This window comes from Triticum aestivum, chromosome 5A (assembly GCF_018294505.1).
Source record: "Triticum aestivum cultivar Chinese Spring chromosome 5A, IWGSC CS RefSeq v2.1, whole genome shotgun sequence".
NCBI lineage: Eukaryota > Viridiplantae > Streptophyta > Magnoliopsida > Poales > Poaceae > Triticum > Triticum aestivum.
Window position 1 is genome coordinate 5,542,741 of NC_057806.1, and position 20,078 is coordinate 5,562,818.

The window sequence follows — 20,078 nt, forward strand, 5'->3', positions numbered from 1 at the left end:
ATGAGTATTCCCTTATGTACTCGGAGGATGAATGATTTTTGGGCACGGGCCTTGGAAAGAAACGGAAATTTCACAATGCGATCAGCTTACTGTATGTTGGCAGACACAATAAGGCGAAGGAAAGATTGGCTAGAAGGCAATGTGGGTTCTTCTAACTATGAGGCCCAAGCTAAATCATGGACCTCGCTCTGGTCGGTCCAAGTGCTAAGAAAGATTCGCAACTTTTTGTGAGACTAGCTAAGCACACCATACCCACTGAGGATGTTCGGCGTATGAGGAAAATGACTGACAATGATAAATACCAGGTCTGTGGGACGCGGGATAGTTGGCGCCATTCATAATTATAGTGTTCTGTCGCACAATGTGTCTGGGCTCTGGTAGATGAGGACGCTACTTATTATATTCAAGCGTCGACTGACAAATGCTAGGCTTCGATTATTTTTGGTTATCAATGATTTATCTCAAGCTAGTATGATCAAACTGGCCATTATTTTATGAGCGATATGGGCAGCACGATGCAAAGCGACCCACGAGGGAGTTCTTCAGAGTCCACATGCTACACATTCTTTTTTTAACAGCTTTATATCTGAACCTGAATCCTTGAAACAGCACCAAATACTAGGACAGGAGCAAGGGGTACTGATACATGGACAGCTCCGAGCATGGGGGTGGCGAAGATTCATGTAGACAGAGGTCTGGCAAGGAACAGGGGAAGCGACGCATCGGCTACAGTGTGTCATGACCACACATGCCTCTTTCTGGGGTTGTCAGCCATGGTTATCGGTGACATCTTAGATCCGGTGACACTGGAGGCCCTCGCTTGTCGGAAAGCTTTGGCACTTGAGTTGGACTTATCACTTGACCAAGTTATTATGGCATGTGATAACAAAACTGTTGAGGCGGAGATAAAGAATGGAACTGAAGGGCGGTATAGTGCGATCATCAAGGAGATATGTGCCAGTGTGAGAGGTTTTAGAAGCTGTGAGTTTGTTTTTTGAAAGCCATGCTTTGACCGTTGATGCACACAATTTAGTTAAATTTTGTACTTCTTTAGATGTTGTTTGCCATCTGTGGCTAGGAGTACCCCGTGACCAGTTTGTTATTCCCATAAAACGATCTCTACTTCTTAATAAAGTTGTGGTTTACCACTCAAAAAATTGTCTGGATTGGTCTGGTCTTACTTGGTTTTCTATTTTTATTTACATTTTTCTATGTTTTTATAATGGGTTTCTATCAAAAAAATGTAAGGGAGGGGATTTTCTCGCTATTAGCTCGCTTCGATCTCTCCAATCAGGTCGCTACATTTTTCCATTTCCTTTTTTATTTTAGTGGGTTTTAATATTAGGTTTTGTCCATAGTTTTTTCCTATTTTCTTTCATTTTCTTTGGTTATCTTTGATTTTCCTTGTTTTTTTGTTTTCACTAATTTCCTTTGGGGTTCTTTTTAAATTCTTTTTTCCCAACACATGTCTAATATTTTCATACAAGTTCTAAATTTTTCGTATGTACTAGTAAATAAAATCATACCCCCTCCTTCCCGAGTTACTAGTCGTCAAATGAATAAAAAGAATGTATCTAAAATTAGCATACATATATATACATTCATTCATGTCACAAGTAATTCCAAACGGAGGGTGTACTTGTTTAATATTACGCAAAAACATGGTTGACATTTTTTTCAAATATATGTTCTGATGTCAACTTTTTTTCATACACATTGTACATTTTTCTATACATCTAAAACATTTTTATATACATTTAACATTCTATGAATACATGATTAACACTATTTTCAATACTTATTTTTATCATTATTTTCAATTCATGTTAAATGTTTTCCAATTACATGCTGGTTTTTCCCGAATGATACAAATATTTTTTTAACTGGATGAACATTTATTTACATCTGATAACCCTTTTAAAAAAAATAGCACAAACACATCTTTTGAAAAGTGTGAGCATTCTTTTAAAATGTCACATACATTTTTTGGAATGGTACTAGGCATGTTTTTAAAATATTGTGAACATTGAATACCATGAACGTTTTTTAATAGTTGTGTGGATATTTTTTAGCACTGCATAAACGTGTGCTAACTCTACATAAACCTTTGGTTAAACACTACAGAAAGAATTGAAATATAAATATTTATATTTGAAAATATTTCGGAAGATGAATAAATAACAGAAAAGAAAAAGGGAAAATTGAAACAAACGAACGATCGAGAGGAAGCTAAGGAAGAAGAACGTTTCTTGGGCTGGCCCATTTATCACAGCGATGTAGGCAAGCGTACTGAGCGCCACATAGACACGCCCTACATAGCGCACCCTTTGCCCTTCAGTAGACTTTCTAAGTCTATCTCAAAAAAAAAGTAGACTTTCTAAGTGCCGGCCCCATTAAGCTCTCGAGCGGAAACTCCCTCTCGGAATTGGGAAGCTCCTGGAAGGTATAGGCCAGCTTTTTGCTGTCATTTATTACTCTGTGTTTGTTTTCTCACCTAGTTTCAATATTCACCATTTCCTTTTTTTCAAAACTAGTGATCATTTTCAAATTTATTTTCTCAAAGTTTGTGTTTTTCTTACAAATTTATGCATATCTTTCAAAGTTACGATTTTTAAAAACAAATCATGAATTTTCCCCCACATTTTTGAATATTTTTAACAATTCATAAACTTTTTCAAATTCTCGATCATGAAAATTTAAATTTCAAGAACGTTTAGAAAAATCTTGAACTTCTTTTAAATTCTTGCAGAATTTTATATCACTGAACTTTTCAAATCTGACAAAAAACTGATAGTCGGTTTTTAAAAAGAGTAGTTGTTGATTTTTTTTCAGAATAACCAGAAAAAAGAGGCAACCGTACATCAACCAGACAAGGAACCGAGTGTGTGTAAAGCGCAAAACCGAGCGTGCTTGTGAACGCTGATGCGCCAACTAGCGCCATAAGCATTGTAGAGGAGCTCTCCTGCTATTTGTTGCGTCAAATAGGTGGGAAAACACATAGGGACCATTGCTGGCCGGTCAATTCCTATCATACTGTACAAACCCGGTAGCGTGTATGATTTTTCGGTGTCGTACACTTGAAGCGGTTTTTTGCTTTCACTCAGGGTTTTTCATTATAGCTTCTTGAAAAATATTGGAAAACTTATTTATTTTTAAAAATATTGAATTTTGATATTTTTTTACAAAATCCAAACACTCTTTAAACATGAATGTTTCCAAAATTGTGAACATTGTTTGATTCTTTTTGAAATTTCCCCAAAACAAAATTATTTTTTGAAAACACAAATGTTTTTTTAATTGTGAAAACATTAACAGAAATATTTTTAAATCCATTTTTTAATATTCGAATATGGTTTTGAACAAACATTTTTGGACATTTTGTGAAAACCCCCGAAAAGGACAAAAGAAAACCAAATAATAAAATTGTCAAAAACAAACAGAAAAAGAAAACCTGTAGTGAGGCGGAAGAACACATTGCCTCAGTGCCCTGGTGTTATGGTTGAGGGATGCTCATCATGCCGGAAGCCGGCCTGATAGGCCGGTCCAAGGCCCCCTAGGTCGGCTTCTCCTGGGCCATCACCCCAACCCATGGATCTGAGAAGGGCCCAAAGGACTATTAGCGTATGACAAGGCAACCGGCGTCCAGGAGGGTTCCTCCAACCAACTAGGATCGTGTAACCCTAGACCCCGATACCCATATAGGTTGCGGGTAGGTTAGTCGATAGACACAAAACCTTAGAACAATTGCTCAATCCATCGATCATTGTAACCCCTATATACATAAGCAATATGCATGAGCAGGGAGTGCAATTTAACCTCCTCTGCAAGGGCCTGAACCTGGATAAACCCCTTCTTATTTCCCATTCATTTTAATCATCCGGCCAGAGTACCTTATCAAGTGATCTGCTGGAAATAAATCTAAAACCTTCATTAATGGGTTAGGGCCAGGCGAAAGTGAAGGTGTGCGCCTAGCTGGCGAAGCGTGCACACTCGTCTATGACCTCCAATCTAAGGATGCCATTTACTCTGTAGCGAGCCCATGGTACATGTAGCGAGCTCATTTACTCTGTACGACAGATTTGTATCAAAGAGTTGCCGTGTTTTCGTGGAGTATCTTCTTTTTTAGAGGCAGGCTCCCAAACCAAACCAACAATCCCTATGCTCGGCCGGACGGCTCGTTGCTGCCCGGTTAAAAAGAAAAATCCGACCAGCTTCCTCATATCTTCGACCGGCCTTCCTTATATCCGGACGGCTCGTTGCATGCTCATGGCCTGGGCGGCGGTGAACGGGCCTCCAGGGGATGCCATGGGGTGGACGAGCTGCACCAGAGGTGTGGAGATGATGAGCACGAAAGATCTCGGATATAGGATGATCCTCGTTGAGGTCGACGTGGACAGCGTGGCCGGGATGTCCGGGGCGCCACTTGTCGACGCCGACGGTAGGGTGATCGGGATGCTGCACGACAGGTTTGGCAGGACCCACTCCTACTTCGTGGCATCCCCCCATCTCTACCAGTGGGTGAGGCAGGACCGAGCCCGCAGAGTCGTGGTCGTCCATGTTGAATATATTGTGTATGTGTATATTGTGTCTTGGGCTCACCTCCTAGCTCATCTGTATAGTTGAGGTTGTTGCCCCTCTCTGTACATTATATATACGTGTCCGGTGCACCAATCAATGCAATATATGCCCCTCGCGGCGACTAACTAAGCCATCATGGGGAGTGCCGTGGATGAGGCAGCGACAGAGCATGATATATGCCCCAACAAACCACCACCACCGGTCGCCAGGCGATGACAAACGGGGTGAGCATATTTCGTTGCCGCTAAGCACGATGTTCTTTGCAAGGCGACTAGAGAAAGCCTTCCTCACCTCGATCTCCACCGGCGAGCCCGTGCATTCGCCTCCACTCTATCTCCACCGACAAGCCGACTTTTCTTGTGGTGGTTGTTGTTGTTGTTGTTTGTGGAAGAAGAAGAAGACGATCGACGCGGCCAAGGATTCTTCCCAAATTCCACGTCTTTGATTTGCACGCTCCAAATCATCCACGCCAAGGAGATGGAGGCGCTGGGTGGAATCAGCACAGCAGTCCACGCTCCATCTTCTCATGACAATAAGAAGACGGAGACCGTGGCAAGATGGGCTGATCGTGGTAGCACGTCCCGCGATCCACGATGGCGGCCGGCTCCGACGAGATTCGCGGAGGCACGACGCCGACGAGAAGATGCATGCATGCCTTGACCCAGCTGTCGATTGGAGGTGATGGATGGATCATAGCGTGACCAGCTCGGTGGGTGGCGCAACGACAAGTGAAGAGAAGCACGACGTACGGCGACCATGCATGGGTTCGGGCGTGCGTGCATGCATGCATGTATACCAGTGTTGTGTGTGGTACTACGTCCTGTGCTTGCTGGCTGTCATGACATGCACGCAGACGCAGGTGTCCACCATGGCACCATGCATGGTGACCTAGCTAGTGTAGGTGGGGGGTCCTTTGCCGCCGTCGAGTCGTCGGCGTGGCGTATACGTACGTATGCACATGTCGCTCGCTCGCAAAGAAAAAAGAGAATGGAATTTGAACTCTTGGATTTACAAACAACCACCATCTCAAAAGGTTAGATCGTTGATCCATTCATCCATTGTAAGTCAAGCACCCATGTATGTAAACTCACGATCCATACTTAAACCAACACAACACCCGCTAAGCTAAGCATTAGTATGTGCTTTACTTGGAAGCTTCAACTGTAATCCCATAGCTATCCAACTCCCAGAATATAAGGTGCCCTAAAGTCCTGGTGAGAATATCGATCACCTAGCTGATCATTCACGCATATATATGTACAAGACGAACGACGCGATCGATGAAGGTGCCGCTGATTCTTCCCAAATTCCACGTCGTCTTCTATTTGCCCACTCCAAATCATCGACGTCAAGGACACGCGCTAGAGAATCACATCATCGACGTGACCCCCCCTCCCCCCCCCCCCCCCCCCCCCCCTCTCTCTCTGGCACTCGGCAGTCCTCGTTGCATTGACCTAGGTGGCGAGGTCTAGGAGCGATCGCCGGCGAGCACGGCCCAGTCGAACACGAGCCAAGGAACCGTCGCTCGCGCCGGCTAGCGTGGTTGCCGTCCTCCTCGCCTCCGGCCGCCAGGTACGCAATCCGCCGTGTAAAATTTTTTAAAAAATGTTTTTTTTCAACATGCCATGCTGACGCCTTAATTCGGCCTTCAAACCAACATCCGCCGCTGCCGTCTCTCCACTGCTAGCTCTCCCGTCTTCGACCTCCAACTTCACACATCGATCTTCCCAGCCCTAGGCATGCATGGACGAGCTCTGGACGGGACCCCTACAAATCACGTCAAGACCCCTATAAATCACGTCGATCAACTCCGGGGACGGGAGCTAGCTTTCCGTCCCGTCCGTTTCAGCAAGCATGCACGCTCGCGCGCGGTTCCGATCGATCCAACCAAATCTACACTCGCGGATTGACACAAACGACACTAAGTAGCTTTCTTTCCTCGCGACTAAAAGGAAGAAAAACAAAACCAAGTCTCCTACACGCGCATGCACGCACAACCAACATTGCATGCATCTCTATCTAGCCAATTACCTACTCTATCATTCCCCCTTCTCTCTCAACCACCGCAATTCTAGCCGGCAGGTGCTGCCCGCCTCCGGTATCGACCAACGGGATTTCTCTCCTACCATTAATTACATTAATGCACGCAACCACTCGGGGCACCAACACGGAAAATAAATTGAAGAAAGATGGGCTCAGCAAGTAGTCGAACCCACCCCGGGATAACTCGACACGCTTGACCTAGAGGAGTGTTGTGGATGAGGCAGCAGGCAAGACTCGACCGACGGACGGAACATGAGGTTAGGTCCCCAACAGTGGCAAAGGCAAGATGCCTCCAACAAACCACCACCACCGGCCGCTAGGCGATGACAAAAGGGGGTGAACATATTTCGTTAGCACTAAGCATGATGTGCTTTACTTGGAAGCTTGAACTCTAATCCCCTAGCGAACTGCAAAAACTTAAGGTGCCCCAAAGTTTTGGTGAGAATGTCACCTAACTGATCATTCACGCATATGCAACTGACCTCCATTCTTCCTTATTGCGTGCATCAACATATTTTTTGATGTTCTGCATCAATGCTTTTTTGCTTCTATTGTGATAATTAATCATGATTTTTGCACAACGAGAACAATCTATTGTTGAAAATTATATATGATATGGTTGTCGTCAACACATGGGATAATATACTATACCATATAGAACTCAAAGAGATGGGAGATTTTGGTACCACAATAACTTGCAACCATTTTTTGTTGGCTTTCCATTGGTTTATATATAATGGCAGTCCATGGAGTAGTTGCCATGCATGCTGGCGTTCTTTTCTTGAGATCTCGTCCGAGTCCCGCTCCTGCACGCATCGTTCTTGAGACCACGCGGAAGAAATCGATCGTCTCCTGGCCTTCTTTTTTTTTAGCATCATCTCTCTCTGTTTTCGCGCACGCCAAATGAGCAGAGCACGCATGCATGCATGCGTCGGGAACACCCTCATTAATGCCCGCCGCATGCACTCTAATCTACTAATCTACTAATTCACATTCATTATTAGCTAAGCTAGTAGACGTTCCACCTCCACAAAACTGATAGCATCCTTGTTTGACTTGTCGCCAAATCAAAAGTCCTTCCTCGGCCGGACTACCAAAATCTCTCCCGCCAGCTGCCCACTTTATTAGACGACCGACCGATAGACTAACTAATACTAGTAAAACGCCTATGCATTGCTACGGGCTACTATTCACATAAATGAATCAACGAAACGATTAGGTCGTCTCCAAGGTTGAAGTTCCCTTTTCCCGCATACGTCCTAACGTGTAGGGTATAAAACAAGCTTCCAGCAGGCTCCTCAAAATCCAATCATCTGGACAGTCCGTGTCCGGACTATCTACCATATTGTCTCCAGCACTCGGTCCTAAAAAAAAAAAAACTCACCCCACAACATACCCTTCCCTTTTCCCGTCGAACCCTCCCCTTCCCGCTTGGTTTTCCGCCATAGCAAGACATTTCTCCCAAAGCTCACTCCTTTAAAATCAGATGGCGCCCACCTCATCGTCACCATGACACCCTCTGTCCTTCACACCATACTTCCGTACAGACAGCCAAGGAGGAGTCCCCCGCCAACCGCCCCGCTCTCTGCCTTGATCCCCTCCCCTAGTGTTCATGTCGATCCACCGCCTTGATCCCCTCCCCTAGTGTTCATGTCGATCCACCGCCGCTATAAGGGGGACGAGGTGTGCGCCAAAGTAATATTCATCATATGAGATGGTACCACACTTTATAAGTTTGAATGTGTCGAGAGTTAGGTTTAAAGTTGTCGAAGACAGTTTTCCATTAGTTATCTTGATATAAATAGAGATCATTGATCACGCTTTTAAAAATTCTAAGCATTTGCATTGATCACAAATAACAAACCACATAAAACAGATGATTATATGTGTGAACCTCATGTATTTTCAGGACAATGTTGCAAATTGCAAGTGAATATTTTTCCTCCCCAAGAGAATTTACATACATGCTTAGTAAGGCAACATCAATGTTTGATTCTACAACATTAGATGCGAAGACTGCATTCATACATTTTGAAGGCAATATTATTTCAAACTAAACAGATGCATGTTGGTTAGATTATTTTACCCTGAAGATTAATTCATTAATATCATCTTGTAGACCATCCATCACTTTGTTTTGCCCGCAATTTTAGTATGTACAAGTACACCATCCACATAATCAACAAGATACACTTGCACAGAACAGAACAAAGAAGACAAGTTGGGAGTTGAACATCTCAAACTGATAAGGATCTTGTATCTATTTTCTAAAATGATTCCTTTATAGGTAAATTTTATTGGGACAAGATTTTGTGGAAGTTTTTTTCTAACTTAATCAAACCCTTCAGCAGCTGTTGCGGTTCTTATACTTCTAACTGAATGAAGGTCATCCAACTTACATCAGAAAAATGGGATGACGAAAAGACAAATTTGGTACCAAAATATTTGGAATTTTCTCGAGATAAATGTTCTTGAGAACCATGAAACTGTGGCTTGATGGGTCCCCAAATTTAAGGAGCTCTTGCGGTGTGCACCACCAAACCAAGGCATATGACTTGCTGATAATAAAATTTAATCAGTACTAAGCATACGGTGTTCTGGCAGCACAATGCTATTGGTTAGTGCCAGAAAAGTTGCATATAGGAATGAAAATAATAACTCCTTGTCACCCTATGTGTACCACTATCAGTCTGTTCATATTACCATTATTTTTCACAGTACAAGTCTATCAACACCAATTAATTGTTTAGTACCAAATCTGCCCTCCTAAACAAGAAGGACGACTCCAAGCTCGTAATCTTGTAGTGGGTCATGTATTTGGATTATAAATCTACGAAAATAATCAACCTGTAAATATGAACAATGTTTTGGGTCGATCTATTTCTTAAGAAGACAATAAATAAAATCTACCAACATGTTATGAGAAACCCGACGATGCACTGCCTTCAAAAAAGAGTAATCAAATTAGCACAAATGAGGAAGACGGATAGCACAGACAACGACCACGACACGATGCATCACCTTGAAATATCTTGTTCATTTAGAAGTGGACGTGCCAGATCTACACTGGTCACTGGGTATAGCTAATTAGTGAAATAATCTTCAGAAATCATACCTGGATCAAGGGACAACAGCCGCTTGTACTGCAGCAAGACATCAAGTTCAACATGGTCGTGCTTGGATGCTCTCTTGTCTCCCTCAAAATATGTTTATCGTGAAGGATAACATGGTTGAGAACGTCACAGGATGTTGTGATGAGCTCTGCTTGATATATCTTAGTGAAGATCCTGCGGGCAAAAGGAAAGCAAGTTATCATATGAGGCCTGCAACTAATAGAATGAAAAAATAAATCTAGCAAACCTAATTGGATACTATGTGCAAAAATTAACAAATTTGCTAGCCAAAGCCTCGACAAACATATCTGATGACCTATACAACAACAACAACAACAAAGCCTTTAGTCCCAAACAAGTTGGGTGTGACGCCCCCGATTCAATCGTACACTAATCATGCACGCAAATGTGTACGATCAAGATCAGGGACTCACGGGAAGATATCACAACACAACTCTATAAATAAAATAAGTCATACAAGCATCATAATACAAGCCAGGGGCCTCGAGGGCTCGAATACAAGTGCTCGATCATAGACGAGTCAGCGGAAGCAACAATATCTGAGTACAGACATAAGTTAAACAAGTTTGCCTTAAGAAGGCTAGCACAAACTAGGATACAGATCGAAAGAGGCGCAGGCCTCCTGCCTGGGATCCTCCTAAACTACTCCAGGTCGTCGCCAGCGGGCAGCACGTAGTAGTAGGCACCTCCAGTGTAGTAGGGGTCGTCGTCGACGGTGGCGTCTGGCTCCTGGACTCCAGCATCTGGTTGCGACAACCAGAAAGAAAGGAAAGGGGAAAAAAGGGGGGAGAAAGCAACCGTGAGTACTCATCCAAAGTACTCGCAAGCAAGGAACTACACTACATATGCATGGGTATATGTGTAAAGGGCCATATCAGTGGACTGAACTGCAGAATGCCAGAATAAGAGGGGGATAGCTAATCCTGTCGAAGACTACGCTTCTGGCAGCCTCCGTCTTGCAATAGGCAGAAGAGGGTAGGTCGAAGTCCTCCAAGTAGCATCGCATAGCATATCCTACCCGGCGATCCTCCCCTCGTATCCCTGAGGAAGAGCGACCACCGGTTGTATCTGGCACTTGGAAGGGTGTGTTTTATTAAGTATCCGGTTCTAGTTGTCATAAGGTCAAGGTACAACTCCAAGTTGTCCTGTTACCGAAGATCACGGCTATTCGAATAGATTAACTTCCCTGCAGGGGTGCACCACATAACCCAACACGCTCGATCCCATTTGGCCGGACACACTTTCCTGGGTCATGCCCGGCCTCGGAAGATCAACACGTCGCAGCCCCACCTAGGCAAAACAGAGAGGCCAGCACGCCGGTCTAAACCTAAGCGCGCAGGGGTCTGGGCCCATCGCCCATAGCACACCTGCACGTTGCGTACGCGGCCGAAAGCGGAACTAGCCCCCTTAATACAAGAGCAGGCTTACGTTCCAATCCGGCGCGCGCCGCTCCGTCGCTGACGTCTGAAGTGCTTCGGCTGATACCACGACGTCGGGATACCCATAACTACTCCCACGTAGATGGTTAGTGCGTATAGGCTCGTAGCCAACTCAGATCAAATACCAAGATCTCGTTAAGCGTGTTAAGTATCCGCGAACGCCGAACAGGGCCAGGCCCACCTGTCTCCTAGGTGGTCTCAACCTGCCCTGTCGCTCCGCCACAAAGTAACAGTCGAGGGCCGTCGGGAACCCAGGCCCACCTCTACCGGGATGGAGCCACCTGTCCTTTCAGCCCCCTCGTCAGAATCACTTGCGGGTACTCAATGAGCTGACCCGACTTTAGTCACCATCTGTATAGTATGTATGTATGTATGTATAGTATATACCCGTGATCACCTCCCAAGTGATCACGGCCCGATAGTATAGCAAGGCAGACTGACAAGAATGTAGGGCCAATGATGATAAACTAGCATCCTATACTAAGCATTTAGGATTGCAGGTAAGGTATCAACAGATGTAGCGACAATGTCAGGCTATGCATCAGAATAGGATTAACGAAAGCAGTAACATGCTACACTACTCTAATGCAAGCAGTATAGAGGAGAATAGGCGATATCTGGTGATCAAGGGGGGGGCTTGCCTGGTTGCTCTGGCAAGAGAGAGGGTTCGTCAACTCCGTAGTCGAACTGGTCAGCAGCAGTGTCGGTCTCGTAGTCTACCGGAGAGAACAGGGGGAAGAAATAATGAATACAGAGCCAACAAAGCATCACAAAATATAACAAGGCAATACGCGGTGTTCGGTGTGCCCTAACGCGGTAGTACGTGATACCGGTGAAGGGGGGAAAACATCCGGGAAAGTATTCCCGGTGTTTCGTGTTTTCGGGCAGAGGAGCCGGAGGGGGAAAGTTGCGAGTTCGATAGGTTAGGGGTGTGTGGCGGACGAACGGGTTGCGTATCCGGATTCGTCTCGTCGTTCTGAGCAACTTTCATGTTGAAAATATTTTAATCCGAGTTACGGATTAAAACATATGATTTTTAAAAGATTTTAACAATTTTGGAATTTAATTATTTATTTAATTAATTCGAAAAAAATGTATTTATGACGTCGGCATGATGTCATGCTGACGTCAGCAGTCAACAGGGGTTGACTGAGTCAACCCTAACAGGTGGGTCCCGTTCGTTAGTGACTGTTAACTAATTATCTTAGTTAGGTTTAATTAACAGTAGTTAATTAGGTTAATTAGTCATTAGCTTTAATTAATCAGGATTAATTAAATTAATTATTTACTTAACTAATTAATTATTTAATTAATTTTATTCATTATTATTTTTATTAATTATATTTCTCTAAATTCTTTTTTCCTTTTTTTTTAAACGTTCTGGGGGGTGTGGCCCCCATGTCATAGGCAGGGGCCGGTCCAGTCAGCCTGGCTGACCGAGTCAACAGACCGGCCGGGCCCCTAGGGCCCACGGTTCACTGACCCAGGGGGTGGCCCCGTGTCGGCCACGTCGGCAGCCGGCATTGGGGGCTCCGGTGGGCGTCCGCGGCGGAGGGGGCGCCGGACTTCGCCGGAATCGTCGCCCGGCGGCCAAAAGGGGCCGCGGGTGGGTGCGTTCGAATGGGGAGAGGACGCCGCGTCCATTGGTGGCAAGGCCACGGCCGGACTCGGCCGGAAACGGCGCCGGCGAGCGGCGGAGGCGGCGGGGTGGTCCGGATCTTCGTCGACAGTGCGCTACGGAGGCCGAGGGGGGAGTCGCGCGGTGCGCTGAGCACCACGGGCTCGGCCCCGTGACCATTTGGTCACCGGGGGGGGCGCCGGCGACGAGATCCACGACGCGGGGGCGTTCAGGTGCGGCGGCTCGCCGGGGCCGAGGCTCGGGCGAGGAGAAGGAAGAGGGAGGCCGGGGGGCACGTGGGGGGGGCGGCCGGAGCCGGCGATGGGGGGGGGGCGCGGTGGTGGCGCTCGGGAGGGGGACGAGGGGAGAGAGGGGATCCACGGGGGGGGGGGGGGGGAAGGGCTCACGGGGGGGCGCAGGGTCTCGGAGGCGTGCTCGGAGACGGTCGGGGGCGACCGGTGAGGAGGAGGGCGGGGAGGCGGCCGTCCGGCGTCGCGGATCCGGCGAGGTGGGGTGGGGGTCGGGGACGGCCCGAGGCGACGAGGGGCCTTGCGCCCTGTGCGGCCGGTCGGGAAGGAGGGGACGAGGTGAGGTCGGGGCGGCGGATCGGTCGCCGGCGTCGGGGGGGCGACGGGATCGGGCGGAGCCGATCCAGATCGGCGCGGGGAGGGAGGAGGAGGGGATCGGGGGGGCGAATGGGTGCGGCTAGGGTTTGCCGACCGGGGGAGGGGGGGATAAGGGAGTGAGGGGTGGGCCGGGCCAGGGGGGCTGGCCGACTGGGCCTGGTGGGCTTGGCCCAGTTGGGCCAGTGGGGTTTCCTTCCTCTTTTTTTTTTGTATTGTTTTCTGTTTTCCTTTTATTTATTTTCTTTTCTGTTTTTATTTATTTATAAACACTTAGGCATTTTATAAAATTGTGAACCTTACACCATAATTATCTTTGTAATATTTGGCAACCACCGAACATTTTTGTTTTAATTTTTGAAAACTTTTATTGTTTTCTTTTATTTAAATTTTGAATTTGTTTCGGTTCTGAACTATCGAGAGTTTATCACAGTAACCGTGGTGACGTGGCATCATTAGCGGGGAATCACTGTAGCTTAATTATCCGGGCGTCACAATTCTCCTCCACTACAAGAAATCTCGTCCCGAGATTTAGGATCGGTTATAAGGGGGAAGGGGTCTGGTTACGAAATTCTAACGATTCTTCTCGATCATAGTAGCTCTTCTCGAAGAGGTCGACCCATTACATTGATGTCTTCAGTTCTCTGCTTCAGGTCATCATGGTGATGTCGTTCTTTTCTCGGGAACTCCAACGTACTTACGAATAGGTAAGGGGCAGCTCGGCTACGACAGAATGCTTATGAGGGAAACAATCTGGGGGTTAACCCATGAGTGAGCATAAGATTATCTCTCGAGTTGAACATATCGAATACATCAAGAGTAAGGTACGAAGGTACAATAAGAGGTTCCAAGTGGATAGATAGTTGCTCGAAGTCTGAACCAGAGTGAGAAAGGGTTTCAGAGCAGCGAGAGTAAGTATTGCGTCTGTTACCAGAATAGAGCATTAGGAAGGTGGCCCGTGAATTAAATACGAAGCCAAGCGCGAGGAATAACTTCGACAGCAGGGGGTATAGGAGAGTCAGGTTTCGATCCTGTGGAACTGTGGGTTGTGGGCCCACCATGTGGGTTAGAAGTAGGAAGGGCGGAGACGTCTTGCGTGATCATGCAAGCAAGGCATGTCAGGGGGTAGCCTGTCGATTAAGTCGGCGACAACATCGATACCAAGGGCGAGGGACGAAGAGAACTATTTTCCTGCTCGTTGAACGAGGCGGACCAATAGGCAAAGTTCTCGTCCATCGGCGGTTACCGGAAGTCATCAACAGTAGTAACAAGGTCTTACTGACAGAGTTGTACATCGAGGTGTTTGCACAAGCAGTGGATTATTATTGCTTATATCATATAGATCATAGAAAAGGTTTAAACAAACCAATGGAAGGAAAATATGATCATCAGATTAAACAGAACAATGGAAAGGAAAATATGTTTAAACACATATTTCGAGGGTATATCCTTCCCAAGGACAAGCAGAGCAAGATATCCATGACAGGATATAAAGTAGAAAACCATTTAGGTAAGGGGGGAGGAATCTCATGATATTACTCATACAACGGTGTTAGGATAATTGATAATTAAAATATAGCATCGTGCTTCAAACGTGCCTGTTGAAAATCGGAGTACCATTGACATGCTTCGAGATAGCAGTGACATGGTCTTCAGGTGAAGATCAGACTTTGGAAACACGAAGGATCCATCAGGAACAACTTGTAGAATAAGTCTTACAATTTCCTCATCGGTGAATGGATAACCTTGCTGAAAAGGAATCTATAATGATAGGTCCTCCAGCCGGGGGGGGGGGTGCTAGGCATGACATCATGTTACTGGGTCATCAAAGGATCAATATCATAACTCTTGGAAAGTTGTCCCATCCATCATATCTGACCGAGATTCATATCCAATTGGTGTCATGATACCTCAGACTCAAGGGGTCCGAGAGGAAAAGGTGCAACACAAATCGACGAAATGACATTGCAAGATTCTCGGGAAATGAACTATGGGAGCGGGTTTCTGAAGCAATAGTTCATCATTAAACCAAGGAGGGGATGAGGAGGTGGCTGATGGGCTCAGCGACAATTCATCGAGAATTCCAAATGGATGGATTTCCACGATAATGTGAACAAGAGGATGACATTTGTTAGATCAAATGATATAATGGGACATGCTCGAGGAAAACATACATAATTAAACATTGGTTGAACGGTGCACCCGAAATATGGGTTGGGTTGCACGGTCGATGTTAGAATGGTGATTCAATTATCGAAAGACTTAGAATGAACTATCGCCCATTCACTTCAAAGCAATAGGGTTGCTAGAAGTTTTGATTTCACAAGTCATAGCTCCATTGTCGGTATTCCGGTTGAAAACAATACGGGGACCAAGGAATGAACGAAGATGGCAAGAAGTATTAAGATATCAAGAATTATTAAGAGGTGGTGAAATTCTCACCACATTCTTGACAAAAAGTGATGGTAATACTTCCGAGGTAAGGAAGATCAACTGCTGGGTAGCAGTGACCTCAAGGTTTACACAAAACGCGAACAAGTTGTGTTGAACGGAAGGCAATAAAGTGGTCGATGAGAACAGGAATCATCGAGGGGCAAGGATGGTATTACCCATCATGAATTTAATTGAATTCCTGGAAGAGCTCATAAGGTTGATGATGATCACGACACAATTGTCGAGAGATTTCATGCAGATGTAGTCAATCAGCGACGACATCAAGTCAAAGGAATGATGAAGCAAGAGGTTATTGGAACCACAGTTACGACACAAACTCGAACTCAAGCTTGTTGTTTAAGGTGAAAGGGTATGACGATGAGGATCGACGTAAGGTTAGTTCATCGTCGAAAATTGGTGCTCCGAGAATAAGGACCATGTAGCACAGTTAGAATCGTCACGACAATGATATAGCCAAACAGGCTAGGAATGGCGTGATCGGGTACAAACTCGTATTTATAGAAGCTTACTAAAGAGTTGTTGAACCGTAGAGCGGACTCGCTTCAGTTATCGGTGTCTTTGAGTGTTTAATAACTCAGAGCCCGTGAAAAATGGGAATCAGTGGTAAGGTAGCACTTGATGAAGAACTTATAAGAAGTTATGCAGTACCATGATAATCTCGAGATACCAGGGGGGTAATACTCAACACAAGATCAAAGTAAAGGTCGGACTGGTGTATTGATCCATAGAAGACAATTGTTTTAACTTGTCCGAGAAATGGAATCAAAGAAGAACAATCATGGTCGGAACCACGGTTGCGTAGGATCAATTCACAGATACCATATGTTAGTTATCAAGGAAATAGTTATTATTACAAGAAGCTTCCATGATAGGATATACATCGCATCCATGGGCATGAACACAAAGTGCAAGGTCGACTCCCACTTCCTCAATGCATAACCTTCCATTCACTTCTCGCTTTGATAAAGGCATTAGTGTTGAAAGTTTTACCTGGTGAAATACCAGATGAGTATGACTCGTGAAATCTTCCGAGTTCACACATATTAAGGAAGGCATAGGTTCAACCCATCCGGGCATCTTACGAACATATACCACAAACTTCAATCATAAATACCACCAGCTCGAAAATAGAGCATGGTTGATAAAACAGAGGATGCAATTTACCAAAAGCATTATGTATCAGAGGAAAGGCTCACGAGGTTATTGATTAAGGAGGACACTGTCGAATAATAATCCAATAAGGATCCGACGGTCCATAGCGGAGCTGATGTGAGCATCGGCACACAATCAGTTGAAGAAAGGATGCAAGGGCATCAGATTATAGAACACCTGAATGATTCGATGCTTAGATATCAAAGGAATTACGATTTCCAAATAGAAGGATCAGAAGCAGACGCTCTGATCAAGGGTGGATAAGTTCAATAGACCTAAGGGTACAATTGACGGCGAACAGAATGGTCGAGAACAAGCTCATGTTCAAAAATGACGTCTGAGCCAGAAGGATAATTTAAAAGGATCAAATGATGATTGCGTGCATTCGCACTCATGTTGAATCAATAGGATCAAAATGACGGTGCCTAAGGATACTAACGAACATTGCCAGACATATGGAAAGCATCCACAATGCAAGCAGACAAGTATTGCAGAGCAATAAGCTACTAAGGATTTTTGGAGTATCGAATAGTATTTCGAAGACTTTTGTGAAACACATGAACAACTGGGGATAAGCGGATACTCGACAAGTGCGAGAGTTATCCATAGGGGTATTCATGTGGCAAAGAACTGCTAGGCAATAGGCACGAAGTATTCTCGGAACAATAGAGAAAACTTCGGGTATCTTGTAATAACAAGAACAATGGGGAATGATCGTAAGAATGGCAAGCGTAAGTAGTTATCCATAAGGATTTATCGGTGGTCGGGAATAGCAAAAGTGATGGGCACAAGTCTCGAGAGAACATCAGAGAGTATCTTCGGAATCTTCTGATGTAGCAGGCGATCCTCAGTAACAAGGGGCTCTCCGGGTGAAAGTGATAACGAGATCCTATTGTTAGATTTAGTAAACTTCATTTTAACCCGAATAGAGGAGAGATCAGCGTCCCAGAGTAAAGGTCGAGGAGTAAAAGATCCTAGTACCACCCAATGGCGACGTGTGCCCGTAAGACACACAGCCATGTTAGTAAAAGTTTTGCAATGTCTAGACTCAACTTCGGCCAAGGAGTTGGAAGGGGGATTCCTACAGGCAGTCGGCTATGATACCAACTTGTGACGCCCCCGATTCAATCGTACACTAATCATGCACGCAAATGTGTACGATCAAGATCAGGGACTCACGGGAAGATATCACAACACAACTCTATAAATAAAATAAGTCATACAAGCATCATAATACAAGCCAGGGGCCTCGAGGGCTCGAATACAAGTGCTCGATCATAGACGAGTCAGCGGAAGCAACAATATCTGAGTACAGACATAAGTTAAACAAGTTTGCCTTAAGAAGGCTAGCACAAACTGGGATACAGATCGAAAGAGGCGCAGGCCTCCTGCCTGGGATCCTCCTAAACTACTCCAGGTCGTCGCCAGCGGGCAGCACGTAGTAGTAGGCACCTCCAGTGTAGTAGGGGTCGTCGTCGACGGTGGCGTCTGGCTCCTGGACTCCAGCATCTGGTTGCGACAACCAGAAAGAAAGGAAAGGGGAAAAAAGGGGGGAGAAAGCAACCGTGAGTACTCATCCAAAGTACTCGCAAGCAAGGAACTACACTACATATGCATGGGTATATGTGTAAAGGGCCATATCAGTGGACTGAACTGCAGAATGCCAGAATAAGAGGGGATAGCTAATCCTGTCGAAGACTACGCTTCTGGCAGCCTCCGTCTTGCAATAGGCAGAAGAGGGTAGGTCGAAGTCCTCCAAGTAGCATCGCATAGCATATCCTACCCGGCGATCCTCCCCTCGTATCCCTGAGGGAGAGCGACCACCAGTTGTATCTGGCACTTGGAAGGGTGTGTTTTATTAAGTATCCGGTTCTAGTTGTCATAAGGTCAAGGTACAACTCCAAGTCGTCCTGTTACCGAAGATCACGGCTATTCGAATAGATTAACTTCCCTGCAGGGGTGCACCACATAACCCAACACGCTCGATCCCATTTGGCCGGACACACTTTCCTGGGTCATGCCCGGCCTCGGAAGATCAACACGTCGCAGCCCCACCTAGGCAAAACAGAGAGGCCAGCACGCCGGTCTAAACCTAAGCGCGCAGGGGTCTGGGCCCATCGCCCATAGCACACCTGCACGTTGCGTACGCGGCCGAAAGCGGAACCTAGCCCCTTAATAAGAGCAGGCTTACGTTCCAATCCGGCGCGCGCCGCTCCGTCGCTGACGTCTGAAGTGCTTCGGCTGATACCACGACGTCGGGATACCCATAACTACTCCCACGTAGATGGTTAGTGCGTATAGGCTCGTAGCCGACTCAGATCAAATACCAAGATCTCGTTAAGCGTGTTAAGTATCCGCGAACGCCGAACAGGGCCAGGCCCACCTGTCTCCTAGGTGGTCTCAACCTGCCCTGTCGCTCCGCCACAAAGTAACAGTCGAGGGCCGTCGGGAACCCAGGCCCACCTCTACCGGGATGGAGCCACCTGTCCTTTCAGCCCCCCTCGTCAGAATCACTTGCGGGTACTCAATGAGCTGACCCGACTTTAGTCACCATCTGTATAGTATGTATGTATGTATAGTATATACCCGTGATCACCTCCCAAGTGATCACAGCCCGATAGTATAGCAAGGCAGACTGACAAGAATGTAGGGCCAATGATGATAAACTAGCATCCTATACTAAGCATTTAGGATTGCAGGTAAGGTATCAACAGATGTAGCGACAATGTCAGGCTATGCATCAGAATAGGATTAACGAAAGCAGTAACATGCTACACTACTCTAATGCAAGCAGTATAGAGGAGAATAGGCGATATCTGGTGATCAAGGGGGGGCTTGCCTGGTTGCTCTGGCAAGAGAGAGGGTTCGTCAACTTCGTAGTCGAACTGGTCAGCAGCAGTGTCGGTCTCGTAGTCTACCGGAGAGAAGAGGGGGAAGAAATAATGAATACAGAGCCAACAAAGCATCACAAAATATAACAAGGCAATACGCGGTGTTCGGTGTGCCCTAACGCGGTAGTAGGTGATACCGGTGAAGG